The sequence below is a fragment of the Petaurus breviceps genome, unplaced genomic scaffold, assembly GCF_028583685.1.
Source record: "Petaurus breviceps papuanus isolate PSGF00001 unplaced genomic scaffold, PetGlider_PUasm1.0 176, whole genome shotgun sequence".
NCBI lineage: Eukaryota > Metazoa > Chordata > Mammalia > Diprotodontia > Petauridae > Petaurus > Petaurus breviceps.
In genome coordinates this window covers 29,661,500-29,669,436 of record NW_027185771.1, presented here as the reverse complement: position 1 = coordinate 29,669,436, position 7,937 = coordinate 29,661,500, and the positions used below count along the sequence as shown (strand labels likewise).

The 7,937-nt window shown below is 37.9% G+C and overlaps 1 long non-coding RNA gene across 1 annotated transcript in view; it reads right to left on the bottom strand.

The window, feature by feature from the left end:
• LOC138159638 (uncharacterized) overlaps window positions 1-7,937 on the bottom strand; it is a 16,378-nt gene that overhangs the window by 1,098 nt on the left and 7,343 nt on the right. The window contains exon 2 of the long non-coding RNA XR_011167932.1: window positions 1,773-1,849. This is a non-coding gene — a long non-coding RNA (uncharacterized lncRNA). The remainder of the gene's footprint in view (window positions 1-1,772; window positions 1,850-7,937) is intronic.

The window sequence follows — 7,937 nt, the reverse complement described above, 5'->3', positions numbered from 1 at the left end:
CTCACTTCTCTCTCTCTCTCTCTCTCTCTCTCTCTCTCTCTCTCTCTCTGTCTCGTCTCTCTGTCTCTCTCTGTCTGTCTGTCTGTCTGTCTCTGTCTGTCTCTTCCTTCCTTCCTTCCTTCCTTCCTTCCTTCCTTCCTTCCTTCCTTCCTTCCTTCCTTCCTTCCTTCTTTCCTTCCTTCCTGCCTTCCTTCCTTCCTTCCTCCCTTCCTTCCTTTCCCTTTTTTCTCTCTTTTTTTCTCTTTTCCTGTCTTTCACAAAACCTTAAACCCAGTTCACTTTGAAGCTTATAGATTGGACCACAATGGGTCCCTGCCCAAACTCCACTTAATGGCTGTATTTTGGGCCCTCTTGGCTGAGAGTCAATGTCAATGGTAACTATTTCTCTTTGGAACAGCAACCTTGAGGGTCTTCCCCTCCCAACTTGATTTTTTTTTCTGTTTTTTTCTAGTTAATGGGGTAATTCCTTGACTCACTTCTTTAAGAGGCCTATTCACTGAATGGACTTTACCTCACTCTAAATGAGTACATGAAAAGGCCTTAGCCTAAAAGGGCCAGGGTCTCCCATTGAATCCTGGATCATCTCCAGTCATTCTGATAAATATTTGGTCACTGGATCCAGATGGCTCTGCAGGATAAACTGAGGCTTGTGACCTTGTACAGTCCTTCCTCACTCAAATCCAAGTCAACTGCAAGTCATGCCATCATTTCCTGGATGTCATGGTCCTCTTAAAAAATGAAGGACAAACACAATCTGTGAGAAGACTGAGCTGCCTGAATAGGCACCCACTTAGTTAGGTAATTCAGCTCGTTCTCTCTCTCTCTTCCTCTCCCTCTATTCCCCAAAGGATAGTAAATTTTGATGACCACAAGTTGCCCACTCAAATTGGTGTTTACTGGCTAGATTTTTTCCTTCTTTCCTTCCTTCCTTCCTTCCTTCCTTCCTTCCTTCCTTCCTTCCTTCCTTCCTTCCTTCCTTCCTTCCTTCCTTCCTTCCTTCTTTCCTTCCTTATTTCTTTCTTACCTTCCTTCTTTCCTTGCTTCCTTCCTTCCTCCCTCCCTCCCTCCCCTCCTCCTCCTTCTTCTCTCTCTTTCTTTTTATCTTTCTTTATATGACAAAACCTTAAACCCAGTTCTCTCTGAAGCTATGTTGGAGCACAATAGTTCCCTGCCCAAGATCCACTATACTTTGTGAGATTAATGACCTTTGTGAATAGAGCCCACCAATTTGTTCACTATAGGTTACTAATCCTTAAACAACTCTACATCACCACAGTGGTGATATCTATTTGATGGTTACACCCTTTCACAGGGAACCAATAATAATAATCACAAAGACAACAATTATAAAGTTTTACATTTTTAGTACAAAATGACATACAAAGTGTTTTACATGCATTCTCTCATTGGGTCCTTGCATAATGCCTTTCATTGGGAGAAAGCATTCTAGACTTAGAATCATGCCACTGACTTTGGGATTCCAATTCATCTGTATGAGCCTTAGTTTTCTCTTTCCTAAAATGATGGGATCAGAATAGACACTACATTTACTTCTAGCTCTTATAATCACTCTTATCTATGAAATTATAAAAGTGAAATTCAGAGAGATTAAATGACTTAGAGTTACTTGACCTAGACTCTAATTCAAATACACTGACTTTAATATTCATTCCCCTAGCCTACAATAGTCCATCATATCTGATGGACTTTATATTATGTATGAAGAAATAATACTTCATATTCTGTATGAAGAAATACTCAGAAACTCTTACCTTTGGTTTTTTCAATTCATCCTCATCACAAGTATTAGGTGAAATTTCTTGCCTTCCCCTCCATGATCCCTATGTGTCTGGAAAGTCAAAGATGATTTAATTTTCTTTCTCTTACTCACTTCAGAAATCCTTTCAAGTAATTATTTGAAGACTTAAGGCATACCTACCTGTTTTTCACTGACCCTGCCTTTAGCAACAAATATTGTGAACACTGGAAATAGTGACATTCCAGCAGATACTCTTCCTCCTCACTCATCCTGTGATTAAAAATTCAATTTATTTCCAGGAAAATTCATTTGTTGGACTACATTTATCCCTTCTCAGAGCCTGAAATCCTGTGGAAATTCAGAGATTGTAATATTATAAGGGATTTTTCAAGAAATCTTCTGCTTCCTCATGGGCAAGTATATTGTTTAAAAAATACTGAATCCTTTTCTAGTCCAAAATAGTCTTGACTTCCTGAACCACTTTGGATGGGCCTACAATTTTCATTAAATTAAATTTCCACAGAATTTATTTATAATTTAATCTATCAGGAGGACAAGATGACAGACAACTTTAAAGTCCCAGTTGAAACATTCTGTTTCCACAACGTGACCTGGTGGATAGAATGATGAAATAACTGACTGTCTGACTTGGATTCAAATATCTAAGTGAGACATCCTGGCTGTGTGACCAAGGGCAAACCATTTAACTTCTAAGAATTTTAATATTCTAATTTGTAAAAAGTGGGAACTAATTTCTGTCGTTAATACCTGAAAAAGTTGTGAAGAGGCTCAAATTAGATCATATAAAGTGCTTTACAAACTTTAATGGGATATTCTTATGTCAGTTAGGATACTATTCCTGGCTGTGACAATAATGATAATCCTTGGCCAGGATCGCTACCATGACATTCCAAAGTTAGGAATTCTGTCTTCTAAGACCTTAAAAAGCATTGCTTAGTAATGTTAAATGATGGTCTATTCCACTTATAATGTTTCAAGCATCATATGCTGCTTGTCTTCATAATCCTTCTTCACACAAATATGATCTCTATGAAGGTAAATGTGAATTCCTTGGTCAGTTTCTCAATCTTCAATTTATTTTTAACTTGTTGCAACCTTTGACAGTATTGAACAGCCTCTTCTTGATATGCTCTTCCCTCTAAGTTTTTGGGACAATTTGTTCTTTTTTTTTTAAGCAATCAGGGTTAAGTAACTTGCTCAAGGTTACAAAGCCAGGTATTTCTGGGTGTGGTGCTAAGTATCTGAGCCCGGATTTGATCCCCAGGTCATCCCGACACTGGAGCCTGTACTCTTACTCGCTGTGCTAACTGGCCGCCCCAGGGACCATTTGCATTTGTTCTTGACTCTCCTCCTAACTATTGTATTGCTCTGTCCTAGTTAACTTTGTTGGGTTCTTATTCTTGTCATACCCTGTAACTGTAATTGTCCCATAGAACTCTATCCTGAAATTCTTTTCTTTTTCTTTCTCCATATTATTTCACTTAGTGAATCCTTCAGCTTCCATGAATGTAATTATCAGATTTTTCAGGTGATTTTCAAGTCCAATCCTTGGCTAACATCTTTGCTGACCTATACTCAAATATCTCCAAGTGCTTTTTCATACATATCAAACTGGATGTTCAATAAGCATCGCAAAATTCAACAACATTCAAAGTATCCAGGAGGCAATAACACATGTAGTGAGTGGAATTGTCCAAGCTTGTTTAGAACCAACAAATACCTTACACAAATTAAGTGAAATTTAATTTTTAGAATGAAGTATTAATTTTGGAAAACAATATTAATCTTAATTTTCCAGTATGTATTTAAAATATAGAAAGGTTTCCATTCCTGTAATTTTTTGTTGTTGTTGTTGGTAGCCAAATGAAGATTATTTTGCTAAGAAGTTTCAGACTTTAAGTCAAGTAGATGTTTCAGTAGTAAGGGAAGAATAAAGAGAAGTTTTCTCTCCTTCCTTATTCCTACCAAGAACCTGATCATTTACACAGCAGGAAAGGATGGAATGTGAGCTATAGCCACAGAATTGTGGCCCTTAATTAAATTATGCAAAGAACATATGGGAATTAGCAAAGAGATTAAGGAACTAATAGAGCAGAACACAGTAATGTAGCTGTAAACTGAGCGAAGCTCCATATCAGTTAAGGAAATCTTAAAGAAGTACCTCAAAGAAGCAGAGAGTCTCTTATTGGGAATATTTTAATCAACTGGTGCAACACCACATTTCTGATAGGAAATCTCTCACTTGGGATGGGCTAATTCTTTTCCTTAAAATGTCTTGGAACCCTCTTCTAACTAGAAGACTGAATGACTTCTTTGTTGTCTGAAGACAAAATGCCTTGAGAAACCACAACTCTTTCCAGATGTTTGCCCTCTAGAACACTTTAGGAAAAGCAGTCAGTGGAGATGCTGAATTGATTTGATATCCTTGATTATCTTTACATTTATAACTAAGTAAATACCCTTTTGTGAACTGGCATATTTTCCACAACTATTTTATGCTATTTCAATATTAAGGATAAACTACTAAATAACCATGCTGTATTAAGTTTTTTCTATAATATCTCATGTTCAGAGATGCCCTTCACAAATACATCAACCCATCTGTGTTCTCCTAATCCTTTTCATTATTGGGGAGAATGCTACTTTTGGAGGTTTCCTTTTCTCTTTGGGGGCATTTGTGATTACAAACTTTTCCTTACAGTGTGTCAAATGTAGAGGTTCTGGTGATACCTTGTATTTCTGCCTTTGGAGAGCAAAAAATAATGCTATTCTTTTCTTCAGATTATGCTTCAAATAGTTCAAACAGCAATCACACCTATTTCTCAGGTTTTTCTTTTTTCAAATTTCTTTTAAAATTTCTTTTTTTCATATTTTATTTTCCAATTTTTAATTAATTTATTTTTAGTTTTCAACCTTCATTTCCATAAGATTTTGAGTTACAATTTTTCTCTCCCCATCTTTCCCCTACCCCCACCATAAAATAGCAAGCCTACCGAATACCCCTTCCCCCAATCTGTTCTCTCTTATGTACTTCCCCTTCACCTCCCTAACTTTCTAGTAGGGCAAGATGAGTTTTAATCCCCAGTACTTATATATCTTTTTTCCCATTTGCATGTAAAAAAAAAGGTTTTAAATATTTGTTTTTTAAAACTTTGAGTTCCAGATTTTTTTGTCCTTCTTCCCTCCTCACCCACCCCCACTGGGAATATAAGCAATTCAATATAGATTGTACATGTAAAGTTACAGAAATAATTTCCAGAGCAGTTATATTGTGAAAGACTAACTATATTTCCCTCCATCCTATACCACCCTCCACTTATTCTATTTTCTCCTTTGACCATATCTCTTTTCAAATATGTTTGCTTCTAACTACCCCCTCCCCCAATCTGCCCTCCCTTCTATCTTTCCCCCTCTTATACCCTACCCCCCCCCATTTTCCTGCAGGGTAAGATACCCACTTGAGTGTGTATGTTATTCCCTCCTTGGGCCAAATTTGATGAGAATCAGGGTGTCCCATTCCCTTTCACCTTCCTGCTCTTCCCCTCCACTGTAACAGTTTTCTCTTGCCTCTTTTATATGAAATAACTTACCCTAATCTATTGCTCCCTTTCTTCTTATCCCAATAAATAACTCTCTCACCTCTTAATTTTATTTTTTAGCTATCATCCATTCATCCTCAACTCATCCTGTGTTCTCTGTCCATGCATATATGAACATACAAATGCCCACACTCACATATATATTTATATGCACATACATCCTCCTGTAAATATATGCATATATGTATGTATGTATGTGTGTATACATACACACACATATATATTCACTTCTACTATCCTAATACTCAGAAAAGTCTTATGAGATACAATTATCATTTTTCCATCTAGAAATGTAAATAGTTCAGCTTTAATAAGTTCCTTTTGATTTCTTTTCCTGTTTACATTCTCATGCTTCTTGTAGTTGAAAGTCAAATTTTCTCTTCAGCTCAGGTTTTTTCATCAAGAATGCTTGAAAATCCTCTACTTCATTGAATTACTATATATTTTCCTGCAGCATTATACTCAGTTTTGCTGCATAGGTAATTCTTGGTTTTAGTCCTACCTCCTTTGACCTCTGGAATATCATATTGCAAGCCCTTCAATCCCTTGATGTAGAAGCTGCTAAATCTTGTGTTATCCTGATTGTGTTTCCACCATACCATACTCAAATTGTTTCTTCCTGACTGCTTGCAGTATTGTCTCCTTCACCTGGGAACTCTGGAATTTGGCTATAGTATTCCTAGGAGTTTTCTTTTTGGGATCTTTTTCAAGAGGAGATTGGTAAATTATTCCAATTTCTAATGGACCTCTGGTTCTAGAATATCAGCGCAATTTTGCTTGATAATTTCTTGAAAGATGGTGTCTAGAATTTTTTTTTTATCATGGCTTTCAGGTAGGCCAATAATTTTTAAATTCTCTCTCCTGGCTCTATTCTCCAGGTTAGTGGTTTTTCCAATGAGATATCTTCCATTGGCTTCTATTTTTTCATTTGTTTGGATCTGTTTTATAGCAACTTGATTTCTCATAAAGTCACTACCTTCCAATTGCTCCAATCTAATTTTGAAGGAGTTATTCTCTTCAGTGAGTTTTTGAAATCCCTTTTCCATCTGGCAAATTTGGCTTTTTCATCTTCTCATTGGCTTTTTGGGCCTCTTTTGCCATTTGAGTAATTCTGTTTTATAAGGTGTTATTTTCTTCAGTATATTTTTGGGTCTCCTTCATCAGGCTGTTGACTCACTTTTAACAATTTTCTTGCTTCATTAACATTTCTATTCCCAATTTTTCCTTCACTTCTCTTACTTGATTTTAAAAATCCTTCTTGAGCTCCTCCATGGCCTGTAACCAATTCATCTATTTCTTGGAGGTTTTTGATGCAGGGGTTCTGACTTCACTGTATTCCTCCCACTCCATACCTTGATGCTTTTGTCCCCCAAAAAGGATTCTATTATCTGCTTGTGCTTCTGTTGCTTGTTCATATTGGCAGCCAATTACTTGACTTTTGAGCTCTTTGCCACAGTAGAACTCTGCTTCCAGTATGGAGAGAGTGATGTCTCAAATTTCTGGGGGTTTTACAGCTGCCAGACCTATTACATGGGCTCCCTCTCTACAGACATCACATGCTCTGGCTCACTGGCCACACATATCAGGTCCATCACCCAAGATCTCAATCCAGATCCAAGCAGGTCAAAGCAACAGAGATTAGTCTCTGAATGATTGCTTAGTCCCCCTACAATTTGCAGGCCAGGAGCACTGGAAGCAGCCATGTGGCAGCAGTTGCAACCACTGCTCCTCCTCTGCTTCTTGCCCTAGGGGAAGCAGCCAGACCATACTCCCCCTGTTCCCAACAAAGTTCCACACTGACTTTTTACTTTGTCTTTGGCATTTGTGGATTGAGAAGTCTGGAAACAGCTACACCTGCTGGTGGTTTACTCTTGTGAAATCTACTCTAGCTGTGGCTGGTCAGGGCCACCCTGGGGCTAAAACCATGCTCATTCATGAATGTGCTAGTCTCCCAGCATGCTTCAATGGACCCTTCCTGATGGCCTGCCTGGCTTCCTTCAGCAGGAGATTTGTTCTTCTCTGTCACTTTGTGGGTTCTGTAGCTCTAAAGTTTTTTTTTGAGTAATTTTTTACATGAATCAGAGATAGTAGAAGCCAGAGTTATGGGGAAGTCCTGTTTCAACTCTACCATCTTTGCTTAACCCCACCCCCATTTTTTTCAATATTAACAAAACAAATACCACCCTATATTTTTTTACAAAATTGTAATTGGATATATTATTGTAAAACAAATAAACACAACACACAGGAGGGCTGATAGCACAGGTTCACTCTTGATCTGGTCAGATAAGGAGGTTAACTAAGAAGAGGTTAATAATCTTACATTATTCTACTGTACTTTTCTCAGAAGAGGATTGCTGATAATGGGAGGACAAATTCCTACAGCATTCTATAATCACCCTTCTTGCAGGGCTGGTGAGAAGGGGGGCAACTACCCCTATGTCTCAATGTGATCAGTTGAGATAGGCAGAACTAGTGCATCCCCTAAATCCCCTCAAGCCTCGATGGGGACCAGGTGAAGAAAACACAGATTCCCCTACTTCCCCTCTCCCCCCCCC